Consider the following 12,195-nt stretch of genomic DNA (forward strand, 5'->3'; position numbering starts at 1 on the left):
ACCGATGTTTTAAGTAATAATTGTACAGATTCATTTAGTAATATTAGTATATGTTTACACATTATATTTACTTTTGCTTCAATGTCTCTTAATATTTGATGACAATATTATGGATAACTTTTCTTTATTTAAACTATTCTATTGAAAGATTCATTATATAATTTCAAAGAAAAAATCAATGAATATAATTTACTTATTCTAATTATCCTCCAATATTAATTTAATTTTGTTTCATACTTTTAAAATTAGTGAACTTAACTTTATTTCTATTGACTTTATTTGGTCTATATTTAAGTATAAGTGCTAAATTTAATTTTTGTGTTCTATATTTGATTATATCTTATAATGGTTTTATATATTTTTATATTGATATTTGTTTAAAATTTTGTAGCATATCATTTGAAATATGGATTCTTCTATTGGAGAGTCAAATATCATTGTTACGAGTCATGTTGCTTCTGTCAACTCAAATAATTTCTTTGAGACTAATTTAGATAAATGTAAACGAATAATTTGGGGATCACACTCACATATAATCAACGCTTTGAAGAATACTACATTATCAATTGATATTGTTCACAAACTAGAAATAATGGAAATGGCAGATGTTGCCAAAGTTATGCGTGACACATCTACAAAAATAGATGCATTTCCAGAAATGATGAATGAAGTCTACCGTGATCATTTCTCTAATAAAGGTCACAAAACCATTCTTATCACTGAGGAATATGTGATGCAGCTGCATCATTATGGAGAAATGTTCTTTTTTTAAGTTTCTTCTCATGTTTTCTATACTTCATCTGAATACTTCTACTTGGGCTTATATTTCCTATTTCATCTAAGTAAGTTTTATGAACAACACCATGAATAAGTTATTTTCACTATTCAAGTCATTGACACATTTTTTTCCATCTATGTGAGTTTTATGAACAACAAAATAAATAAATAAATTCCACTCTTCAAATGATGTTTAAAGGTATACTTAAGATATTTGATGTTACATTTTCTATGCATAATCATAAACATTATTAATAATATTTATAAAAATTGATGTTGACATTGATATGTATATTATGTATAAAATTTATGCTCTCATTGATATGTTAGATGCCATATTATCTATGCAGAATCATCAAAAATAATAATAAAATGTATACAAATATAAAATTGATACTAACCCTTTAAAAAATTGACATTTTTATTGAGTCATTCAAAATTAATTATTTAAATGCATTATGCCAAATTTTAATTTAATATTTATTAATAATTAAAATTATTTATTCTAATAATTAATTAAACTTAATAAATGAAAAATATTTTTTTTAAAATAAATAATAATTATAAAATAAAAATATAATATATTTAAACAAATAACATTATTAATTGTGTGTCGTGTCTACTACTAGCTTTCGTACATACATACATACATACATATAAGCCAAGAGATATCCTTCTCAAGGCACCTATTTTCATAATAATTATAATTATAATGTGAAATATTTTTTAAAGCCAAATAAACTGTATATTATCTTTTATGAGTGATACTATACTCTTCATATGTTAATTTATAATAAATGCTTTATGAGTGATAATGAACCTTATTGTATTTTAATTTATATAGAAGTGTCCAATTATATTTTTGAAAGATAATATAGAAGTTCTGAAGAGAGGTGTCTTGATTAAAAGGTTTCTAAAATAATGTTGAGAGAAGTTTTAATGTATTGTACGATAAAAATTCTATATTGATATAAAATTTTATTTAGTTTTCAATTATTATAGTGGGATATTATTCTTCACTAAAATTTGTTAACCCGAGAGGCTTCTACACTGGAAGAATTCACCAATGTAAACATTTGGTTGTTTTAATAAAATTTGACGTTTACTTGAATGCTTTATAAAATGGTGAGCTTGTAGAATAATGAGTGGACAAGTAACACTTTATAATAATTTATAATCTATCCATCTACCCATACAACTATAAAGAAGGATGTTTGCTTCCATTTAATTGTTAAGTTGAGAGGCTTTCTATAGTGGAAGCATTCATCAATGTAAACATTTGGTTGCTTTAATAAAATTTGATGTTTACTTGAATGTTTTATAAAATGGTAAGCTAGTAGAATAATGAGTGGACATGTCAAACTTTGTAATAATTTATACTCTATCAATCTGTCCCTATAGCTATAAAGAAGGATGTTAGCTTCCATTTAATTGTGTAACTACAAATATTGAAGAGCCACTTGTTAGAACTAATAAAGAAAGATACATAGATAAAGAAACTTCTTACTTTTTAAATTGAAATTGAAGATGTTTCTAAAGTAGTGAAAAGCATTCTATTTTTCTAATGCGAATATTAGAAAAATTAAATCTTTTAGTCAATATGTAAATGAAAAATATATAACAACTTTATTGTTTTTCAATAGCTTATTTTTAAAAAGTTTATAAAAGATCTAAAAAAGCTTATAAGAAAATAAGATATTTCTAAGTTATTTATCCTATATACAAGATAAAAATTGCTTTAATGTCAAATGAATCTATTGTGTTAAACACATTGCACAAGCTTATATATATTCAAAGGATATCTCTTGGCTTGTTTTATGTGTGTGTGTGTGTGTGTGTGTGTGTGTGTGTGTGTGTGTGTGTGTGTGTGTGTGTGTGTGTGTGTGTGTGTAAGCTAGCTCTTATGCACATTCGTAGAAATTTTACTATTTTTTTTACTAGAAATTTTACTACCTTGTTTGCATCATTCTTAAAAATTTGAATCATATTTTATCCTTAATGTTCATACAAATTCTTGATCCCCATACCCTACATTTCCGGTGTAAGTGTTTGTTGTATGTGAAAAATAAATTATCCTTACTCCATTTATATTTATTCTCATTTTTTAATTATTCATCAAAAAAATTCCAACAAATATTTCCTCTTAATTTTTTCATTCCCTTTGAAGTCTTTTAGAGATCTAATTGAGTTTTCACATGTATTCCAATGAACCAATTCTTACCCTTTCCTCATAGCCATTGGGAAATTTAGTATACATTTATTGAAGTCTAGGGAGAAATAATTTGAGATGTTTATGGTTTAAATAAAATATTAGTTAATAACAATAAAAACTTATTTAGATAGGCAATTAGAAAAAGAGAGCTTGAAATAAAAATTAGACTAGGTAATTATAGAGATATTCAAAGAGAGAGGGATTGGGAGAGAGGGATGTAAATGAGACATAAATAAGTGTGAAATAACTCAATATAGAGGGATAGGTATGGATATCTTTAATATATAGGGTTAAATAATTAATAGATGCTAACTTTGAACATAATATTTGATTTTAACGTTAAATAGATTACAAATCATCAAAGTAAGAATAAGCTAAATTAAACCCTTGATCCAAACAAATTATATTGTAATTGTTACCCTAAGTGTTAGGGAAATTGCAAAGAGCTAGATACAATGGTGAAGGTAAATATAGGGATAGATAAATGTAGTATATGTGTGTGAATACGAGTGAGAGATAGAGAAGGTAGCAGATATAGAGAGAGATATAATAGAGAAGAAGTCGAGAGATATATAAAAAGATAATGAGAATGCAACACGATAAAAATATAATTTTATATGAAGTGATAAATACAAATAGGGGGTAACTACATCTATATAGATAGATTGTAGAAGGGTAGATGAAATAAGAGAGAGCCATAGTGTTGATATGGGAAGATAGAGATAAAGGGATAAGAGTGGTGAAGAAAGGAGATGATGGATACAACTAATATATAATTAGAGATGAGGATATGTATTGGAAGAGAGAAACATAGAATGTACAAGTATCTATATGATAGAGATAAATAATCAGAGAGATAAAGAAGATGTGATGAACCAACCCGTGGCCAGGAATAGAAAACTAGCTAGACTAGAACAAGAGAGAACTAGCTACACTAGGAAATAATGACTTAACAAACCAACTATCAATTCTCTTTATTGAGAACTTGCAGGGATTCTATAGCTTTTGAGGTCTTCTTATTGTCTACGCCCTCCTGGTCCTGGTTTTGAGCATCTACCTGGTTCCTGATTTCTTTAGGATCATCCTTAGCCTACCCATTTTCCAGGTTGGATTTCTCCAGCATTTCCCCACCAAATCCAACACTAATCAGTAATTCGCCCAAGCTGTTAATATTTTTGTTTAGGGTATTCAAGGTGGCGATCACCTAATTTGCCATGTTTTGGTGGAAGAACTCCATCCTTTGGACTCTTTGTTCAACCTTGGTGATTCAAACCTCCTGGTTGGCTCTATGATCTTGGATGTTAAAATGTTGTTGGCTTCCATCCTAGCTTCTGTCCTCTTCATTGTGCCCCTCATCGCTATCATTTTTTTGGTTACCTTCCTGGCATCTTCTCACCTTGAGTTCTTCAATTTCATGGAATAACCATTTGATAGATGGGAAATTGTCTATCATGTTGTTCCTAGCATTGTTCAAAAGGTTAAGCCTAGTTTCCCTTGCATTATCTAAGATCACAACTAGACCACGATCAAGGAGATCATCATAATGGGTTTTTCCATCAATGTCCTCCATCACTTGAATATTCAAAGGCTCCCTAACAATCCCCAATTTGCCTTTATTTTTATTAAAATTCCTCCAATACCTCCTCCTATTTTTCATTATCACCTCCCCACTCTCTTTTCCCAAAATGTCTATAGTCAATGAGGAAGTGGGGCTAGGGCAAATAATCTCAGGAATCTAGTTTCCAGTGTCAAAGGCCTAATCTACTTTCCTTTTCTTAGGATTCCTTGACATGTTAGCAAAATCCTCCTCTCCTTTTCACTATCCCTCCCCTTCTTCTCCTCTTTCTCACCATCCTCTTCCTTCTCCTCTTCCTCCAATTTAGTGTCCCCATCATCATTAATATCCTCCTCCTCCTCTTGAGTCTAAGGCTTATGGGGAATGAGGGTAACCCTCTCGAGATCTTTCTAAAGGGAATGGAGGCAAAGGGTTTCCTTTCTTCTTTGGATTTAGGCTCCTCTTCTTCTAATTTTATGCTATGCACATCCTCAGATTCCAAACTCCTAGTTTCCTCAAAAGAACACCTAGTGTCACCAAGGGATTTTTCCCTAGTTTAAGCCTTCTGATACTCATAAACTAGGAGGATTAATCCCTCGTGAAGGGCTAGATTAGCAGTGGGTTTCCTCTTGAAACCCTTGATACCCTTATTCATGGAGGTGAAAAGGTAAAAAGGAAAAGAGATTTTTATTTTATACCTAAAGTGATTAAGCAAGACAAAATGATGTGTTCATATCCTATCAAATTTGGGCTCTAGGGAAATATACTCAATGATGATCCTGAGAACATACCTCCATAGCTTTTTGATTAACTCAATCTCGTAGTATGTCTCCACCTTGAAAAGCTTATTTAGCTCCTTTTCATCCTTTGCAAAAATATTGAGAGCATTTGTCGATATTTTCTTATCTCTAAAAAAATTTCTCCCTTCTAGAGGGATTTTGGAAACCTGGGCTATCAATGCCACATTGACATGGTGGGTGACCCCATCAATTTTAACTTTCCAATTTTTCTAAGAATCCACCATAACCTTAGTTATCCCCACATTGAAACCCTAGAGCTTCTCTAGGAATTGAGGAATTCTGCTCTTTTCTAGTTTGCACCAAACCTTCAATTTCTCCTTCTAGTTCCCCACGTCTCCCGATGGCTCCCTCCTACTTCTCTCTCCCACCCTGGTTTCCTCTAAAACTAAAAGCCCCCACCTACTTACAAAATTCTTATAGACCTTCGCCTCCTTCAAACTGCGAAACTCTAAGATGTTTTCAAAAATAATAGTATTAATGGTAGTATTCAAAGAAACCCTTAAAACATGCCATACGTACATGCTATTATGCTTTAAAAAGAGTTTCATATGATTTTTAATAACTCCCCCTCCTACGTGCAATCTTGTAAATCTTTCCATCATTTATTTTGGATTTCTCTAGTACTTCCCTAGATGTGGTCTTGCAATAATAAGTTATTTATTGCCACCAAAAAAAGTTGCCAACATGCCACATCCTCTCCATATTATCGGCAACCAATTCATTAGCAAAATAGTTAGCAGCCAAATTGGCCTCGCTGTACACATGGCTGATATAGCTCTTGTTGAACTTGCTCAGGTTAGATCTTAATTCCTCAATTATATTCATAATGGTCCATGAGGGTGTAGCATGACCATTGAGACAATTAATGATGTTTAATGAGTCCCCCTCCAACCATAGATTCTCAATCCCAGAAGCTAGGGTGAGCTTAACAATTTTGGTGGCAGCACTAGCTTCAGTGAAATGGTTCATCTAATATCTGAATGAGTAGGAAAAAGCTGCAACTCCTCCCTCATAACTATTTTTGATGATGTTTCCACTACCTGTAGGACGTAGGTTCCCTTTAACAACTCCATCAAAGTTAGCCTTCAACCAATTTTCAGGAGGAAAAGACCACTTGGCCTCCTTTCTTTTCCTATCCCTTTCCATTTTCCTTTGTCTATTGTTCCCTCCTTCAATATTTCCTTCCTTACTGGTTGTGAAGTTCTCCTTCATTAGTCCTTCAAATTTCTTAGCAATAACAAACTCAAGGGATTCCCTGTCTCTAAAGATACAGTTTTTTTCTCTTTCCAAATACCCCAATAGAAATGTGGAAGGGAACAGGAGCCAATTAATTGGGAGATTAAACCATTATGTAAACTCCTCCATTGGCTAAAGAAATCTTGGATGTTGGTCGGGGGGCACCAGCTGACCCCAAAGTCCCTAGTAAGGAGGGTCCAAACATAAGAGGAATAGGAACAATGAATAAATAAATGATTAACTATCTCCAAAGCATTCTTATATAAAATGCATCTATTGGGGATAAGTTGGCCTCACTTAGTTACATTGTCAAGAGTAAGGATTTTGTCTTGGAGCAAAAGCTAGAAAAATATATTAATTTTTGTAGTAAGACCAGGGATCCATGCCTTTGCCTAAATGGGTTTCTCCATTCTATCCCACAATGAAAAGTATCCAAAGATGATAGAGTAGTGGCCATTTGAGTTACCTTCCAAAGTGTCTTCATCCTCCTTATTACTTATGGAAATAGCATTCAAGCTAATAATTAGAGAATTAAGAACCAAGGATATCAAAGACAAATCCAGTCATCCATTACCTATTCTATAAATACTAACTTTTAGACCATATCTTCTTATGCATGGCTCTACCCATCTACCATAATTAGGGTGGTCAATAAGAGGTCCCTAGCTAGTCCAGTCATCTTGCCAAAATAAGATATTCTTTCCTTTGCCAACTTTCCATTTCGCCATGGACTTAGCCAAAGTCATAGCCTTTAGGATCCCATTCCATATGTAAGATCCTTGAGGGATATTAGCCTCATGAAGCAAAAGGCTAAGCGATTTCCTTCTTCGATACTTTTCAATCATAATTTTCTTCCATTCTCATGTACTCTAAAAGATGTACCAGATCTATTTGGCTAGAAGGTCATTGTTAAGATGTCTGATATATCTAATACCAAGGCCTCCATAACATTTGGGAAGGCAAACATGGTCCCAAGCAACTAAATGATATCTTTTATGCTCTTTAACTCTTGTCTAGAGAAAGTTCCTCTGAATCTTCTCCATTCTATCAACTTTCTTAGTCTAGATCTCAAAGAGGCTTAAGGCATAAGCGGGGAGGTTTTGGAATATTGATTTCACCAAAGTGAATTTTCCTGCCTTGCTAAGAAATGCAGCTTTCTAGCCCATAAGTTTCTTGTTGAATCTATCTATGATGCTATTCCTAAAATATTCTAGGAGTTTGGAACCCACAAGCATACCAAGATAACTTGCAAGAAGAGTGCCAATACCACTTCCCAATCTATGAGCAATTTTCCTCTATCTCTCCAATGGAGTATTGATGAAGTAGACTAAACTTTTTTCCTAGTTGATAGCCTAGCCAGAACCCCTAGTATAAGTATTTAGCAAGACCTTAAACTTTCTGGCCTTCTGGACTATGGCCTCGACCCCCAAAATAGTATTGTCCACAAATTGTTGGTGGGTGAAAGAAAGATGACTAGATGAAGGCTTGAGACCTTGCAAACTCTAATTCTTTCTTTTTTTTAAAAATAAGTCTTCCTAGATAATTAGCCAAAATAATGAAGAGAATAGGGGATAGTGGATCATGTTATTTCAACCCTCTTGAAGGGAAAAATTAATTTCAAGGGGAACCATTAACCAAAATAGATAAAGAAGGGGAAGAAATAAGTTGAGAGATGGGTTTACAAACCTAGGAGTCAAAGCCAAAAGCTTGGAGGACTGCCATCAAGAAATTCCAATCCAGCCTATCATAAGCCTTGGACATATCAAGCTTGAGTAGCAAACCTTCCCTCTTCCCAACTTCAAGAGAGTGAATCATCTCGTGCACTATTATTATAGAATCTAAAATCTATCTCTGTTGAACAAAGCCAGTTTGCTAAGGGGAGATAATCAAGTGAAGAACTCTAAGAAGCCTAGTAATAAGGACCTTGGAATGATTTTGTAGGAGTTACAAAGGATGATGGGCCTAAAATTATCCATCGAATCTACCCTTGGGATTTTTAGAATGAGGACCGGAAAAGTGGCATTGGATTTTTTAAAAAGGTTTCTAGCCTTAAAGAATTCCTGCACAACCATCGCAATGTCCCCTTTGACCACTTCCCAATAGACTTGGAAAAAGAAAGTCAAGAAACCATCCAAGCCAGGGGCCTTATCACTTGGAAGAGAAGTGAGAGCTTTAAAATTTCCTTTGGGGAAGGAATAGCTTTCAACACAGAGTTATGGTGGGCTTGCAAAATTGTAGGAATAGTGGATAGAATATCCTCTTGATCAAGCCTCAAGAGAGTGTGATCCTTAGAGAGGAGAGTAGAGAAAAACTAGACTACTTCATCCACTATCTCATTGTCCTTAGATAAGAAAACCTATCCTTTATTGATGCTTGAAATCTTGTTAACAACCCTATTTTTTAAGGTGGTTAAGTGGAAGAACCTGGTGTTCCAATCTCCTTCTTTAAGCCAATTTACTCTTGATCTCTACATCCAAAAGTGTTCTTCCCTATTGATGATGTTGTGAAGGTCAAAGAGAATAGACCTTTCTTCCAACTAGTTCTGATCATTATATCCATCTTGCTATATCACTTCCTGGATAATGCGAAGTTTATCAGTCCTCTCATCCTTTTCCTAGAAAATGTGGCCGAAGTCCATTTTGTTCCAGATTTTAATATTTCTTTTCACATTCTTCAAATTTTGGGCCACACTGAACATTGCAGCACCCTCCACCTCAATGTTCCACCATGAAGAAATATTCACTTCCAATGCTAGGCGAGAAAGCCAAATTTTCTCAAAATAGAAAGGGAAGGACCTTTTGATCAGAAGGGGACAAACAGAGAGAGAAATGGGGGAGTGGTCCAATCCCATTCTAGGGAGAATAGAAAGCCTACAAGAGTGAGTTTCTAGCCAAACAGGCTAAATAAGGGCTCTATCAAGGCGGACTTGGATACAATCCCTCCCAACTCTCCTGTTGGACCAAGTGAATCTACCCCCCTTAAGATCAACATCCATTAAGGCCAAATTGTTAATGAAGTTTGAAAGCTCTAACTTACTCTCCTGATCTAGGGCAATCCCTCCACTTTTTTCATCATCAATTGGGGGGAGTTTAAATCCCCCTTTATAATCCCTTTGTTTATGTTGTTGGAAATGATAACCCCTATAAGCTTAGCCCAAAAATAATTTCTCTCCCTTTTGGAATTGGGAGCATAAAGGTTTAAAATAAACTAGGATTCATTACTATGTATGTGGGACACCTTGCATAGGAGGGCATTACCGACATTATAGATAGTAAAAACCTAATAAGCCTTGCTATTATAGAGGATCAACACCCCTCCTACAACTCCCTTTGAGTCTGTGGCCTCACAACTCATGTGTTTGTTGAAGGAGATCTTGCCTACCACATCTTTTCTCATTTTGGTTTCTTGAATCAATAAAAAGTCTTGTCTTTGGTCTCTGATCATGTTCCTAACTAACTCCTATTTGTAAGCCCCATTTAGGCTCTTTATATTCCAAGAGATGATCTTCATTTCTTACTTCTAGAGTACTCCTTGATGGTTCTTTGGCTCCCATCTACCAAGTTCTCTCTAACCTCTTCTTGCAATAATTGGTTCATGTTTTTCCTTCCTGGAGTCTTGATTTTACCCCCAACATCAGCCTCAACCTTGCTTTTGGTTGTCACTAGTGACAAAGGAGGATGGTCATGGTTCTTCTTCTTTTTTTAACCATACTCTAGCCATTGATACTATCATGAGAACATCTGTCAATCCAATCTTCCCTTTGTGAGATCTTTCCCGGGGAAGAGTTGTTTATAAACTCTATGATCTTAGTCCCTAGATCTTTGGATATGGTCCTATTCATTAGAGGCCCAAGACTTCCCACCTAACTAGGCCCATTACTGATAGCTTTATTTAGGGGGGTCTAAGTCAGAGATCCTTGGAATCTCCATCTGGGGGGTCTCCTACCTTCCTCCCTTCTACTTCATTTTAGGAATCACATTATCTTTTTCCACAGTTTTGGCCATAACAATTGGGCCATCCTTTGAAGGATCCTTTGGAGCACTACCATGGAGGCTGACTCGAGTATCCGAGACAGGGTGGGATGGGCAGTTACCACTCTTATAGCCTTGGACTATCCTGCCTAGTAGAGTCACTCTTAGCCTCCTTACTATCCTGGTTCTTAGGCTACTTAGCAATTTTGCATCTCTAGATTAGTTTCTTCCTTCACTTGATAGAGGTTTTGATTTCTTATTTTTTTAGCCAAGTTAGTAGGAACCTAACTTTTCTGACTATTTTACTTCACAACCTTTGGGGCATTGACTTACTTTATGACCAGCCTTCAAACAAAGGAAGCAGGTAAAAGGCACAGTTTCATAGATCAATTTTTGGGCATGCACCCCAAGTTTCGAGTGGAATGTCACAATTTCTAGCATGTCCATTCCTTCCCTAACCCCTATGCAGATGTGTACATAGTTGAGGTGTCTTTTGTAGGCAGTGATTGGACCAATAGATAGAAGTTCTCCAAAAGACTTTGCTAGCCCCACAAAAACATCTTTAGTATTCTAAAGGTAGTTCAGAAAGTCTAAACCAAACAAGTGCTTGAACAAAAAAAGAGTCATTCAGATTCAGCTTGGAAGACCACTTCTGGAGGACCAAAGTGGAATGACCAATAGCCCATTGACCTTTGTTGAGAATGGAAGAAAGATCTTCCATGCAGGTGAACTCAAAAGATAGAAAACCCTTAGTCATGGCCATGACAGAAACATGACCCTTAAGAGGCCATTTCTTCTTAATAAAATTTCTCACAACATCAATATTCAGTCTAGGCTCCAAAAATTTGCCAATCAACGTAGAAGCCATGGATTGAATGCTATGATCCACAATTTCATATGGGATGGCAATGTCACAAGAACCTTTCTCCATATCAGGAAGAATCTTAACAGGTGAGAAAGAAGACTTACCTAAGACCTTGATTTTGAAAAGGGAAGACCATTTGGCTAGCTAAGTTCCCAAAGGAATCTTGTCCACTTTCTTGAAAGGAGCATCTGAATCCCCATCAGAATTTTTTGACTGATCCCCTGTAGATAACCCTTGACCATCCTCCTTCTGTGGCCTATGCTCTAGTCCAGGGATCCGATTCTGATGATCAAGAGGAATCCTGCCCTTTTCAGAATTCAAATTTTTAAAGCCTCCCTGATCACCGCTCGTGCTCACCATCTTTCCAATTTTTTATTTTTTTGATACTCCACACATTTTAATATAATATAATATATTATTTCATAATGCATTGAATGATAAAAAAGATCACTTAAATGCTCTTTGGTTCACACTTTCTTTTCTGGTTTGAGTAAGGACCTATGATAGCAATTTCATGAAAGACTTATGCAATATAAATTAGTGGCAGTTTTTAAAATTCTTTTATTGTGTCATCTAATTTTTTAAGTATAATTTTTTTAAAGGAAAAATGATAGAAGCCTAATTATTAAATAATAGATAAGATATAAGATTATCATTCTGAAATATTATAGAAAGATGACCATTCTAAACTTTAAGTACATACATCATAAGTTGCATAAGTATAACAAGACTTTAATCCAAAAATATTCATATAAATAATTTTATTTTCAAATTTAATT

This window comes from Cupressus sempervirens, chromosome 7 (genome assembly GCF_028749045.1).
Source record: "Cupressus sempervirens isolate cs-2001-9-10 chromosome 7, ASM2874904v1, whole genome shotgun sequence".
NCBI lineage: Eukaryota > Viridiplantae > Streptophyta > Pinopsida > Cupressales > Cupressaceae > Cupressus > Cupressus sempervirens.